The sequence below is a fragment of the Tachyglossus aculeatus genome, chromosome 16 (genome assembly GCF_015852505.1).
Source record: "Tachyglossus aculeatus isolate mTacAcu1 chromosome 16, mTacAcu1.pri, whole genome shotgun sequence".
Taxonomy (NCBI): domain Eukaryota; kingdom Metazoa; phylum Chordata; class Mammalia; order Monotremata; family Tachyglossidae; genus Tachyglossus; species Tachyglossus aculeatus.
In genome coordinates this window covers 2,005,573-2,019,183 of record NC_052081.1, presented here as the reverse complement: position 1 = coordinate 2,019,183, position 13,611 = coordinate 2,005,573, and positions in this window count along the sequence as shown.

Below are 13,611 nucleotides of genomic sequence, written 5' to 3'. Positions count from 1 at the left end.
TACTATTATTTGTTCTGACGACTTTGACACCTGCCCACATGTTTTGTTTTGTTGTCCGTCTCCCCCTTCTAGACCGTGAGCCCGTTGTCGGGTAGGGACCGTCTCTATGTGTTGCCGACTTGGACTTCCCAAGCGCTTAGTCCGGTGCTCTGCACACAGTAAGCGCTCAATAAATACGACTGAATAAACGAATGAACTAAGCTCATTCCCTCGGCCGCGCTGTTGCCAAGGAACACCGGGCTCTGGACTGCTATGCACATGGCCCCGTGCGATTTCCATAAAAGCTGGGTCCAAGTGGCAATTAGTGCTCATTAATATGCAATAAAACTCTCGATCCATTGCCGCCGAAGGCAGGGACGAGGACGGGCCCGGTTCCCGCCGGCGGGAGAGGCCCAACGTGGGGGGCAAGGGGGTAAGGGTGGGTACGGCTTGGGAACCCGGGGACCCCGGGACCCCGAATTCCACCGTCGGCTAGAGGCCGAACGCATCAAATGCTGGGTTGTGTTGTAACTCTCAACGTTGTTGAAAGATTGGAGGGAAAGAATGATTCGTCTTGAAGTTTAATTCTCTTCTCTAACAATTAATGGGTGCTTAAAGAGCTCTGAGAGACTATTACGTTTTTTTCATCTTTACCTGTAAAAGTGATGAATGGAATCTGCAGGCAGAGTGACAACAAAAAGACTGCTATACATTAAAGTGTAAGTTAAAACTAGGGGTGTTCTGTGCTAAGCGCTTAGTCCAGCGCTCTGCGCTCGGTAAATATGACTGACTGACTGACTCTGTGCCTACGTGTCTCCTCCCAGCTCCCCAAGCGGCCCCCTCTGCCCGCTCCGGGCCTCCCCCTTGGGCGGGGGAGCTGGAGTTCACATAATAATAATAATTATGATATTTCATTCGTTCCTTCAATCGTATTTAGTGAGTGCTTACTGTGCGCCGAGCACTGGACTAAGCGCTTGGGAAGTACAAGGTGGCAACGTATAGAGACGGTCCCCACCCAACGGCGGGCTCACGGTCTAGATGGGGGAGACAGACGAGAAAACAAAACGTATTAACAAAGTAAAATAAGTAGAATGAACATGTGCAAGTAAAATAGAGTAATAAACGCGTACGAATATATTACCAAAGTAAAAAAAGTAGAATAAACATGTGCAAGTAAAATAGAGTAATAAACGTGTACAAATATATATACAGGTGCTGTGGGGAGGGGAAGGAGGGGGAGAGGAAGGAGGGGGCTCAGACGATGGAGGAGTGGAGGGACAGAGGAAAGGACAGAGAAATGGAGGGACAGAGGAATGGACGGAGAAATGGAAGAACAGAGGAACGGATGGAGAAATGGAGGGACAGAGGAAAGGATGGAGAAACGGAGGGACAGAGGAACGGACGGAGAAATGGAAGAACAGAGGAACAGACGGAGAAATGGAGGGACAGAGGAACGGACGGAGAAATGGAGGGGCAGAGGAATGGACGGAGCCCCTACTATATACCAGGCACTGTACTAAGTGCTGTGGGGGGGGATACAAGCGAATCGGATTGGACGTAGTCCCTCTCCCGGTCTTCATCCCCATTTCCCAGATGAGGTAAATGAGGCCCAGAGGAGTGAAGTGACTCGCCTAAGGCCACACAGCAGACAAGTGGCAGAGCTGGGATTAGAATCCATGACCTCCTGAATGCTAGGCCCTTGCTCTCTCCACTAGGCCATGCTGCTCGTCTACGGTAGACGCCTCCAGCCAACGCCACCCCCCAGAACTGGTTCCGGCGGCCCCTGGGCGCTGCCCGCCCTCTGAGCCGGCCGCGGGGCGCAGGCCGGGACTCAAGGCCCCACGCAGGCTGTTATTTAACACGAACCTACTTGTCCAGCGGGACTTCAAACTGGCCGGCCTCCCCCGGAGCCGGCATGGGCAGGCGCCAAGTCTGCCAGGGCCCCACTTGCGCGCCGGCCCGCCCGCCCCACCTCCCCTACCCTATCCCGTCTGGACTACTGCATCAGCCTTCTCTCTGACCTCCCATCCTCGTGTCTCTCTCCACTTCAATCCATACTTCATGCTGCTGCCCGGATTATCTTTGTCCAGAAACGCTCTGGGCATATCACTCCCCTCCTCAAAAATCTCCAGTGGCTAAAAAATCAATCTGCGCATCAGGCAGAAACTCCTCACCCTGGGCTTCCAGGCTGTCTATCCCCTCGCCCCCTCCTCCCTCACCTCCCTTCTCTCCTTCTCCAGCCCAGCCCGCACCCTCCGCTCCTCCGCCACTAATCTCCTCACCGTACCTCGTTCTCGCCTGTCCCGCCATCGACCCCCGGCCCACATCCTCCCCCGGGCCTGGAATGCCCTCCCTCCCAACATCCGCCAAGCTAGCTCTCTTCCTCCCTTCAAGGCCTTGCTGAGAGCTCACCTCCTCCAGGAGGCCTTCCCAGACTGAGCCCCTTCCTTCCTCTCCCCCTCGTCCCCCTCTCCATCCCCCCCCATCTTACCTCCTTCCCTTCCCCACAGCACCTGTATAGATGGATATATGTTTGTACAGATTTATGACTCTATTTATTTATTTATTTTACTTGTGCATATCTATTCTATTTATTTTATTTTGTTAGTATGTTTGATTTTGTTCTCTGTCTCCCCCTCTTAGACTGTGAGCCCACTGTTGGGTAGGGACTGTCTCTATATGTTGCCAATTTGTACTTCCCAAGTGCTTAGTACAGTGCTCTGCACATAGTAAGCACTCAATAAATACCGTTGATGATGATGATGACCGCCCCGCTCGCCCGACAGAGGCCCAGCCGGGTGTGTGTGTTTGTGTGTTGGGGGGACGCCTCGCTTGGGGTTCAGCCCTCTCCGACCCCCAGGACTTTGGCCTCCTCCAGCCTGCCTCAAATCGCGGGACGGGGCCCCTTCCCCGCAGTGGACCTTTGCACCTCAGCTGTAAAATGGGGATGAAGACTGGAAGCCCCATGCGGGCCGGGGACCGTCTCCTTGTACCCACCCCGGTGCTTAGCGCGGGGCCTGGCCTGTAATAATAATGATGGCATTTATTAAGCGCTTACTATGTGCAAAGCACTGTTCTAAGCACTGGGGAGGTTACAAGGTGATGAGGTTGTCCCACAGGGGGCTCACAGTCTTAATCCCCATTTTACAGATGTGGGAACTGAGGCACAGAGAAGTGAAGTGACTTGCCCAAAGTCACACAGCTGACAATTGGCAGAGTCGGCATATGAACCCATGACCTCTGACTCCAAAGCCCGGGCTCTTTCCACTGAGCCACGCTGCTTCTCAATAATGACATTTATTAAGTGCTTACTATGTGCCAAGCACTGTTATAAGCGCTAGGGAGGTTACGAGGTGATCAGATTGTCCCACGGGGGGCTCACAGTCTTAATCCGCATTTTACAGATGAGGGAACTGAGGCCCAGAGAAGTTAAGTGACTTGCCCAAAGTCACACAGCTGACAATTGGCCGAGCTGGGATTTGAACCCATGACCTCTGATTCCAAAGCCCGAGCTCTTTCCACTGAGCCACGCTGCTTCTTATGCGTGTAACACAAACCACAATTATTTATTCATTATTAAATGAGACTGGCAACAGCAAACCTCGGCCCGCCATCAATCAATCAATCAATCATATTTATTGAGCGCTTACTGTGTGCAGAGCACTGTACTAAGCGCTTGGGAAGTCCAACTTGGCAACATCTAGAGACAGTCCCTACCCAACAGTGGGCTCACAGTCTAGAAGGGGGAGACAGAGAACAAAACCAAACATACTAACAAAATAAAATAAATAGAATAGATAGGTACAAGTAAAATAAATAAATAAATAAATAGAGTAATAAATATGTACAAACATATATACATATATACAGGCGCTGTGGGGAAGGGAAGGAGGTAAGATGGGATGACGCGGAAGAGAGGGGGAGTAAGAAAGTGAGGGCTTAGTCGGGGAAATAACCTAGCAAGAAGGCAAATTCATTCTTTCATTCATTCGATCATATTTATTGAGCGCTTACTGTATGCAGAGCACTGTACTAAGCGCTTGGGAACTCCAAGTCAGCAACATACAGAGACAGCCCCTTCCCAACAACGGGCTCAGAGTCTCGAAGGGGGAGACAGACAACAAAACAAAACATGTGGACAGTAGATCTGTCATGAAGGCAGGGGGAAATGCTAGATGACGGGGAATAATAATAATAATAATAATAATAATAATATTATATATTATTGTTATATATTATTATATATAATTATAATATTATAATATATTATATATTATTAATTATATTATTATATTATAATTATTATATTATTATAATAATATTATTATATTATTAATTATATTATTATTATATAATGTTATTATTATTATTATTATTCCCTCACCATCGACAACTAAACCAATGCACACTGGGTTCTGAGGGAGGGGGGTGGCCGAGGACTGGTGGCTGACATCCGTTTAGGGACTGTCTCTATGTGTGGCCGACTTGTACTTCCCAAGCGCTTAGTCCAGTGCTCTGCACACAGTAAGCGCTCAATAAATACGATTGATGGATTGACTGATTGATTGACCCCACAACCACCCTCCTCCCCCATTAGAGACGGACAGAAACCGAGGCCTCGTCCTCCCCAAGGGGAACCAAAGGGCAGTCTCCCCACAGACAGGAATATTTCAAGAGTTCCTCAACCGGGTCCCTTCATAGATACTTCATTCATTCAATCGATTGTATTTATTGAGCACTTAGTGTGTGCACTTAGTGTACAGTGCTCTGCACATAGTAAGCGCTCAATAAATACGATTGATTGATTGATTGATTGATTGCAAAGCACCGTCCTAAGCGCTTGGGAGAATATGTCAGTCCTCTGCAGCCCAAGATCCCCGGGGATCAAGCTAATGCTTGGCCTCTGGCTGCAGGGTGGTCATCCCCACTTCCCACCGGGCTGAAAAAGGGACTTATTTCCGTGCTTCCCGCGGCCCCCGAATCCCGGGCCACCGCACGCGGCGGGCGCCCAGCTTCCTGCACACAGTGCGGGCCCCGTTTTGATCCTTTACACACAACAGCTTGCACACAACAAGTCCAACTTGTACTTCCCAAGCGCCTAGTACAGCACTCTGCACACAGTAAGCGCTCAATGAATGAATGAATGAATCATCATCATCATCATCCATCGTATTTACTGAGCGCTTACTATGTGCAGAGCACTGTACTAAGCGCTTGGGAAGTACAAATTGGCAACATCTAGAGACAGTCCCTACCCACCAGTGGGCTCACAGTCTAAAAGGGGGAGACGGAGAACAAAACCAAACATACTAACAAAATCAAATAAATAGAATAGATATGTACAAGTAAAATAGAGTAATAAACATATATACATATATACAGGCGCTGTGGGGAAGGGAAGGAGGTAAGATGGGGGGGATGGAGAGGGGGATGAGGGGGAGAATGAATGGAAGCGCTCCCCACTTCTCCGTGCGCTTCAGGCTCCGCCAATCTCCCCACAGCGGGGATCGGTTTCCAGCAGGTGGTTTCCAGGGCTGAGATCGAATCTCTCCCTCGTGATCCTCCTCCAGAAAAGACCCGCCAAAGCCCAGGAAACCAGAGATGCCCACTGGGCCCCGCAGAACCGGACGGCGTACCCGCCCTCGAGAAGGCCGCGTGGCCCCCGTTGCCCAGGAAAACCAGTCAGGCCAAAGTCTTTCCCTCCCATAGACTGGACGCTACCTGCAGGCCAGACACTAGAAAAGGCGGGACATTAACACGTCCCGGGCCCCACTATCAATCAATCAATCAATCGTATTCATTGAGCGCTTACTATGTGCAGAGCACTGTACTAAGCGCTTGGGAAGTACAAGTTGGCAACACGTAGAGACAGTCCCTACCCAACAGTGGGCTCACAGTCTAAAAGGGGGAGACAGAGAACAGAACCAAACATACCAACAAAATAAAATAAATAGGATAGAAATGTACAAGTAAAATAAATAAACGAATAAATAGAGTAATAAATACGTACAACCATATATACATATATACAGGTGATGTGGGGAAGGGAAGGAGGTAAGATGGGGGGATGGAGAGGGGGACGAGGGGGAGAGGAAGGAAGGGGCTCAGTCTGGGAAGGCCTCCTGGAGGAGGTGAGCTCTCAGCACTACGGACGGGACCCCCAGCGCTTTCGTTGCAGTCTCTTCGGACGTCATTTCTGCTGGGTGACCATTACACCCGCCAGGACGCGGCCTGCCCGGCAGCCGGACCCTGGGACCGTATCCGTGTATATCATCATCATCGTCAATCGTATTTATTGAGCGCTTACTGTGTGCAGAGCACTGTACTAAGCGCTTGGGAAGTACAAATTGGCAACATCTAGAGACAGTCCCTACCCAACGTCGGGCTCACAGTCTAAAAGGGGGAGACAGAGAACAAAACCAAGGTGTATATGCTGCTGTGGGCTTGGGCGAGCCACTTCACTTCTCCGGGCCTCAGTTTCCCCATCTGTAAAACGGGGATTGAGACTGGGAGCCCCACACGGGACAACCTAATCACCTCGTGTCTCCCCCAGAGCTCGGCACGGTGCTTGGCACCTTGTCTGCACTTAATCGATCCCATCGTTATTATTATCATCATAACCGAGGTCAGATCCCCAATTTTTACCCAGATGACTCAAAACTGTATCCTCGGTCAACTGTAATAATAATAATGATAGCATTTATTAAGCACTTACTATGTGCAAAGCACTGTTCTAAGCGCTGGGGAGGTTACAAGGTGATCAGGTTGTCCCAAAGGGGTCTCACAGTCTTCATCCCCATTTTACAGATGAGGGAACTGAGGCACAGAGAAGTGAAGTGACTTGCCCAAAGTCACATAGCTGACAAGTGGCAGAGGCAGGATTTGAACCCATGACCTCTGACTCCAAAGCCCGGGCTCTTTCCACTGAGCAACGCCGCTTCTCCAACTAGAGATGAGCAATAGCATAGGATTGATGTGAGCCCGTTGTTGGGTAGGGACCGTCTCTATATGTTGCCGATTTGTCCTTCCCAAGCGCTTAGTCCAGGGCTCTGCACACAGTAAGCGCTCAATAAGTATGATTGATTGAATGAATGAATGAATATGTCCCAGTGAGCATGTCCCTGGGCCCGCATCATGTGTGTGTTTGTGTGTGTGTGCTCAGTACAGTGCTCTGCACACAGTAAGCGCTCAATAAATATGATTGAATGAATGAATGAATATGTCCCCGTGAGTGTGTCCCTGGGCCCGCATCGTGTGTGTATTTGTGTGTGTGTGCTCAGTCCAGTGCTCTGCACACGGTAAGTGCTCAATAAATACGATTGAATGAAGGAATGAATATACCACTGAATGAATGAATGAATATACCACTGAATGAATGAATATGTCCCCATGAGCATGTCCCTGGGCCCACATCGTGTGCGTGTGCTTGTGTGTGTGTGCTCAGTACAGTGCTCTGCACACAGTAAGCGCTCAATAAATACGCTCAATAAATAGGCCCTACTGAGAGCTCACCTCCTCCAGGAGGCCTTCCCAGACTGAGCCCCTTCCTGTCCCCCTCTCCATCCCCCCCATCTTACCTCCTTCCCTTCCCCACAGCACCTGTATATATGTAGATATGTTTGTACAGATTTATTACTCTATTTATTTATTTTATTTGTACATATCCATTCTATTTATTTTATTTTGTTAGTATGTTTGGTTTCGTTCTCTGTCTCCCCCTTTTAGACTGTGAGCCCACTGTTGGGTAGGAACTGTCTCTAGATGTTGCCAATTTGTACTTCCCAAGCGCTTAGTACAGTGCTCTGCACATAGTAAGCACTCAATAAATACGATTGATGATGATGATGATGATGATAAATACGACTGAATGAATGAATGAATATGTCCCCGTGAGCATGTCCCTGGGCCCGCATCGTGTGTGTGTTTGTGTGTGTGTGCTCAGTACAGTGCTCTGCACACAGTAAGCGCTCAATAAATACCACTGAATGAAAGAATGAATGAATATGTCCCCGTGAGCGTGTCCCTGGGCCCCCATCATGTGTGTGTTTGTGTGTGTGCGCTCAGTGCAGTGCTCTGCACACAGTAAGCGCTCAATAAATATGACTGAGTGAATGAATATGTCCCCATGAGTGTGTCCCTGGGCCTGCATCCTGTGTGTGTTTGTGTGTGTGTGTGTGCTCAGTCCAGTGCTCTGCACACAGTAAGCGCTCAATAAATACCACTGAATGAATGAATGCAAGCCCGTATATGTGTGTGTGTGAGCCCCATATATCCTCAGAGAAGCAGCGTGGCTCAGTAGAAAGAGCCCGGCTTTGGGAGGAACAGGACGTGGGTTCTAATCCTGCCTCCGCCACTTGTCTGCTGTGTGACCTTGGGCAAGCCACTTCACTTCTCTGGGCCTCAATGACCTCATCTGTACAAAGGGGATGAAGACTGTGAGCCCCATGTGGGACAACCCGCTTACCTTGTATCTACCCCAGCGCTTAGAACAGCACTCGGCACATAGTAAACGTTTAACAAATAGTGATTAATCAAATTAACCATAATTAATCTGTGCCACTGAAGCAGTTGAGCAGTCACAACCTCCCATGACACTTACGTCCGGATCCTGTATATATGTATATATGTTTGTATGTACTCTATTTATTTTACTTGTACATATCTATTCTATTTATTTTATATATGTATATTTATTTTATATGTGTATATATGTTTGTACGTACTCTATTTATTTATTTTACTCGGACATATCTATTCTATTTATTTTATTTTGTTAATATGTTTTGTTTTGTTCTCTGTCTCCCCCTTCTAGACTGTGAGCCCACAGTAGGGTAGGGACCGTCTCTATATGTTGCCAACTTGGACTTCCCAAGCGCTTAGTACAGTGCTCTGCACACAGTAAGTGCTCAATAAATACGATTGATTATTTATTTATTTTATTGTACATATCTATTCTATTTATTTTATATATGTATATTTATTTATTTCATATATGTATATATGTTTGTACGTACTCTATTTTACTTGTACATATCTATTCTATTTATTTTATTTTGTTAATATGTTTTGCTTTGTTCTCTGTCTCCCCCTTCTAGACTGTGAGCCCACTGTTGGGTAGGGACTGTCTCTAGATGTTGCTAACTTGGACTTCCCAAGCGCTTAGTACAGTGCTCTGCACACAGTAAGCGCTCAATAAATACGATTGATTATTTATTTTACTTGTACATATCTATTCTATTTATTTTATATATGTATATATGTATATTTATTTATTTTATATATGTATATATGTTTGTACGTGCTCTATTTTACTTGTACATATCTATTCTATTTATTTTATTTTGTTAATATGTTTTGTTTTGTTCTCTGTCTCCCCCTTCTAGACTGTGAGCCCACTGTTGGGTAGGGACCGTCTCCATGTGTTGCCAACTTGGACTTCCCAAGCACTTAATACAGTGCTCAATAAATACGATTGATTATTTATTTTACTTGTACATATCTATTCTATTTATTTTATATATGTATATATGTATATTTATTTATTTTATATGTGTATATATGTTTGTACGTAACTCTATTTTACTTGTACATATCTATTCTATTTATTTTATTTTGTTAATATGTTTTGTTCTCTGTCTCCCCCTTCTAGACTGCGAGCCCGCTGTTGGGTAGGGACCGTCTCTGGATGTTGTCAACTTGGACTTCCCAAGCACTTAGTGCAGTGCTCTGCACACAGTAAGCGCTCAATAAATACGATTGATTGATTGATTGATTGATCTTTATCCTGGATTGCTTCCTCTTATCTTTAATTTGCTTTAGTGTCTAATCTAGATGAGGTCCGCTCACTCTCGTGGACTCTCCCCAATTCTCAATCCAGTGTTTTCTGCACACAGGAGGCTGAAAACTCCTAAGGGCAGGGCTCTTGTCAACCAATTCTGCTGGACTCTCCCCAGCGTTCAGTCCAGTGCTTCATTCATTCGTTCATTCAATTGTATTTATTGAGCGCTTACTATGTGCAGAGCACTGTACTAAGCTCTTGGGAAGTACAAGTTTGCAACATGCAGAGATGATCCCTACCCAACAGCGGGCTCACAGTCTAGAAGGGGGAGACAGACAACTAAACTAAACATGCTAACAAAATAAATATGTACAAATAAAATAAATAAATAGAGTAATAAATACGTACAAACATATATCCATATATGCAGGTGCTGTGGGGAGGGGAAGGAGGTAAGATGGGGGGATGGGGAGGGAGAGGAGGGGGAGAGGAAGGAGGGGGCTCAATTACTATTATTATTTATTGAGCGTTTACTGTGTGCAGAGCACTATACTAAGCGCTTGGGAAGTACAAGTTGGCAACATATAGAGACGGTCCCTACCCAACAGCGGGCTCACAGCTAGAAGGGGGAGACAGACAACAAAACTAAACATACTAACAAAATAAATATGTACAAATAAAATAAATAAATAGAGTAATAAATACGTACAAACATATATCCATATATGCAGGTGCTGTGGGGAGGGGAAGGAGGTAAGGGGGGATGGGGAGGGGGAGGAGGGGGAGAGGAAGGAGGGGGCTCAATTACTATTATTATTTATTGAGCGTTTACTGTGTGCAGAGCACTATACTAAGCGCTTGGGAAGTACAAGTTGGCAACATATAGAGATGGTCCCTACCCAACTGCCAAACACTGTATTAAGCTGGGGAGTAGATACAAGAGAAGCAGCGTGGCTCAGTGGAAAGAGCCCGGGCTTTGGAGTCAGAGGGCATGGGTTCAAATCCCAGCTCTGCCAACTGTCAGCTGGGTGACTTTGGGCAGGTCACTTCACTTCTCTGGGCCTCAGTTCCCTCATCTGGAAAATGGGGATGAAGACTGTGAGTCCCCCCTGGGACAACCTGATCACCTTGTAACCTCCCCAGCGCTTAGAACAGTGCTTTGCACAGAGTAAGCGCTTAATAAATGCCATTATTATTATTATTATAAGCAGGTCAGACACAGTCCCTTTCCCACACGGGGCTCACCGTCTAAGAAGGTGGGAGAACAGGCCTTAAATCTCCCGCACAGAGTCGACTGGAAGCTCCCCGAAGGCAGGGTCCTTTTCGACTGACTCTATCGGACTCTCGCTTGGTCCAAGGTAGGCTGTCGGCTCCTCGACTGTCTCTATCTGTTGCCGAATTGTAGTTTCCAAGCGCTTAGTACAGTGCTCTGCCCACCGTAAGCGCTCAATAAATACAACTGACTGAACGAATGAGGGCAGGGACTTTGAGAAAGCAGCGTGGCTTAGTGGCAAGAGAGGTTGGGGGTTGTCATCCCGGCCCCTCCACCTGTCTGCTGTGTGACCTTGGCCCAGTCACTTCCCTTCTCTGTGCTTCAGTGACCTCATCTGGAAAATGGGGGTGAAGCCCGTGAGCCCCACGTGGGACAACCCGGTGACCTCGTATCTGGCTCTGCCACTTAGCTGTGTGACTTGGGGCAAGTCGCTTCACTTCTCTGTGCCTCAGTGACCTCATCTGTCAAATGGGGATTAAGACCGTGAGCCCCACGTGGGACAAGCTGATCACCTTGTAACCTCCCCGGCGCTTAGAACAGTGCTCGGCACATAGTAAGCGTTGTTAAAATGCCATTATTATTGAGCCCACTGTTGGGTAGGGACCGTCTCTATATGTTGCCAACTTGTACTTCCCAAGCGCTTAGTACAGTGCTCTGCACACAGTAAGTGCTCAATAAATACGATTGATTGATTGATTGATTATTATTGTTATTATTATTACCCCAGCGTTTAAAGCAGTGCTTGGCAGATAGTAAGTGCTTAACAAATACCATCATTATGGTGGTGATCAAGATGATGTCTGCACACTCTATTGGACTCTCCCAAGCACATGGTTCAGTGCAGAGCTTGATAATCAATCAATTGTATTTATTGAGCGCTTACTGTGTGCAGAGCACTGTACTAAGCGCTTAATAATAATAATAAATGAATAAATGAATGAATGAATGAATGAATAAATAAATAAATAAATAAATAAATAAATAAATAAATTCTGTTGATTGATAATTGAGCATTTCGCTCCGTGTGCCCAGCTGTGGATGGGCACCGGGGGTGAGTGTGTATATGAGGGTTATTTCCTGAGGCGGGGAGTGTGTGTGTGTGAATGTGACTGTGATTGTTTGTGTGTGTGAGTGTGTACGAGAAGCAGCGTGGCTCAGCGGAAAGAGCCCGGGCTTGGGAGTCAGAGGTCATGGGTTCTAATCCTGGCTACGTCAGCTGTGTGACTTTGGACAAGTCACTTCACTTCTCTGGGCCTCAGTGACCTCACCTGTCAAATGGGGATGAAGACTGTGAGCCCCACGTCAACCTGATCACCTTGTATCCCCCCAGCGCTTAGAACAGTGCTTGGCACATAGTAAGCGCCTAACAAATACCATCGTTATTCATTCATTCATTCAATCGTATTTATTGAGCGCTTACTGTGGGCAGAGCGCTGTACTAAGCACTTGGGAAGCACAATTCGGCAACAGATACAGTCGAGTCTACCGTTGTGCAAAGCAGAGGATTGTTATTCTCTGTGCTTCAGTTCCCTCATCTGTCAAATGGGGATGAAGACTGCGGGCCCCACGTGGGACAACTTGACGACCTTGTATCTCCTTCAGTGCTTAGCACATAGTAAGCGCTTAACAAATGCTATCAAGATTATTACCCGGGCGGACAGGGAAAGGGGGCCCTGAGCTTTGGCCAGTGATCCTTGTGAGCCCCCGGCCTCCTCCAAGCAAGGTCCAGGCGGGGCCCCCGAGGGCCGGACAGCTGGGCACGAGTGACCCGAGCGGCCCTGCGGACACTCGCCCCCCCCGATCGCCCCCCATCATCGCCCCCTCGCCCCGGCCCGGGGGACCCTCTTGGGTGGCGGGTTATTCTGGTCCGGCCGGTCCGGCGGGGGAGGGACAGGAGGGGTCCGGGGCCACCGGGCCCCCCCCCCCGCCCTCAGCCCCCTCCCCAAAGGGCAGGGGTCAGGCCCAGACCACCCCCCGGACGGGCCCCACTCACCTGGAGCGGGCCGGGCAGGGCCGGGCTGGGCTGGGGGACGACGAGGAGGAGGAGGAAGGGAGGAAGGGGAGAGGAGAAGGAGGAGGGGAGAGGAGGAGAAGGATGAGGAGGAGGAGCAGGAGGAGGAAGAGGAGGAGGGAGGGGAGAGGAGGAGGAAGAGGAGGAGGGAGGGGAGAGGAGGAGGAAGGGGAGAGGAGGAGAAGGAGGAGGATGAGGAGGAAGGGGAGAGAAGGAGGAGCAGGAGGAGGAAGAGGAGGAGGGAGGGGAGGAGGAGGAAGGGGAGAGAAGGAGGAGGAAGGGGAGAGGAGGAGGAAGGGGAGAGGAGGAGAAGGAGGGGAGAGGAGGAGAAGGAGGAGGAGGAGGAGGAAGGGGAGAGGAGGAAGAAGGGGAGAGGAGGAGGAGGAGGAGGAGGAAGGGGAGAGGAGGAGAAGGAGGGGAGAGGAGGAGAAGGAGGAGGAGGAGGAAGAGGAGAGGAGGAAGAAAGGGAGAGGAGGAGGAGGAGGAGGAGAAGGAGGAGGAGGAGGAGGAGGAAGGGAAGAGGAGGAAGAAGGGCAGAGGAGAAGGAGGAGGAGGAGGAGGAAGGGGAAA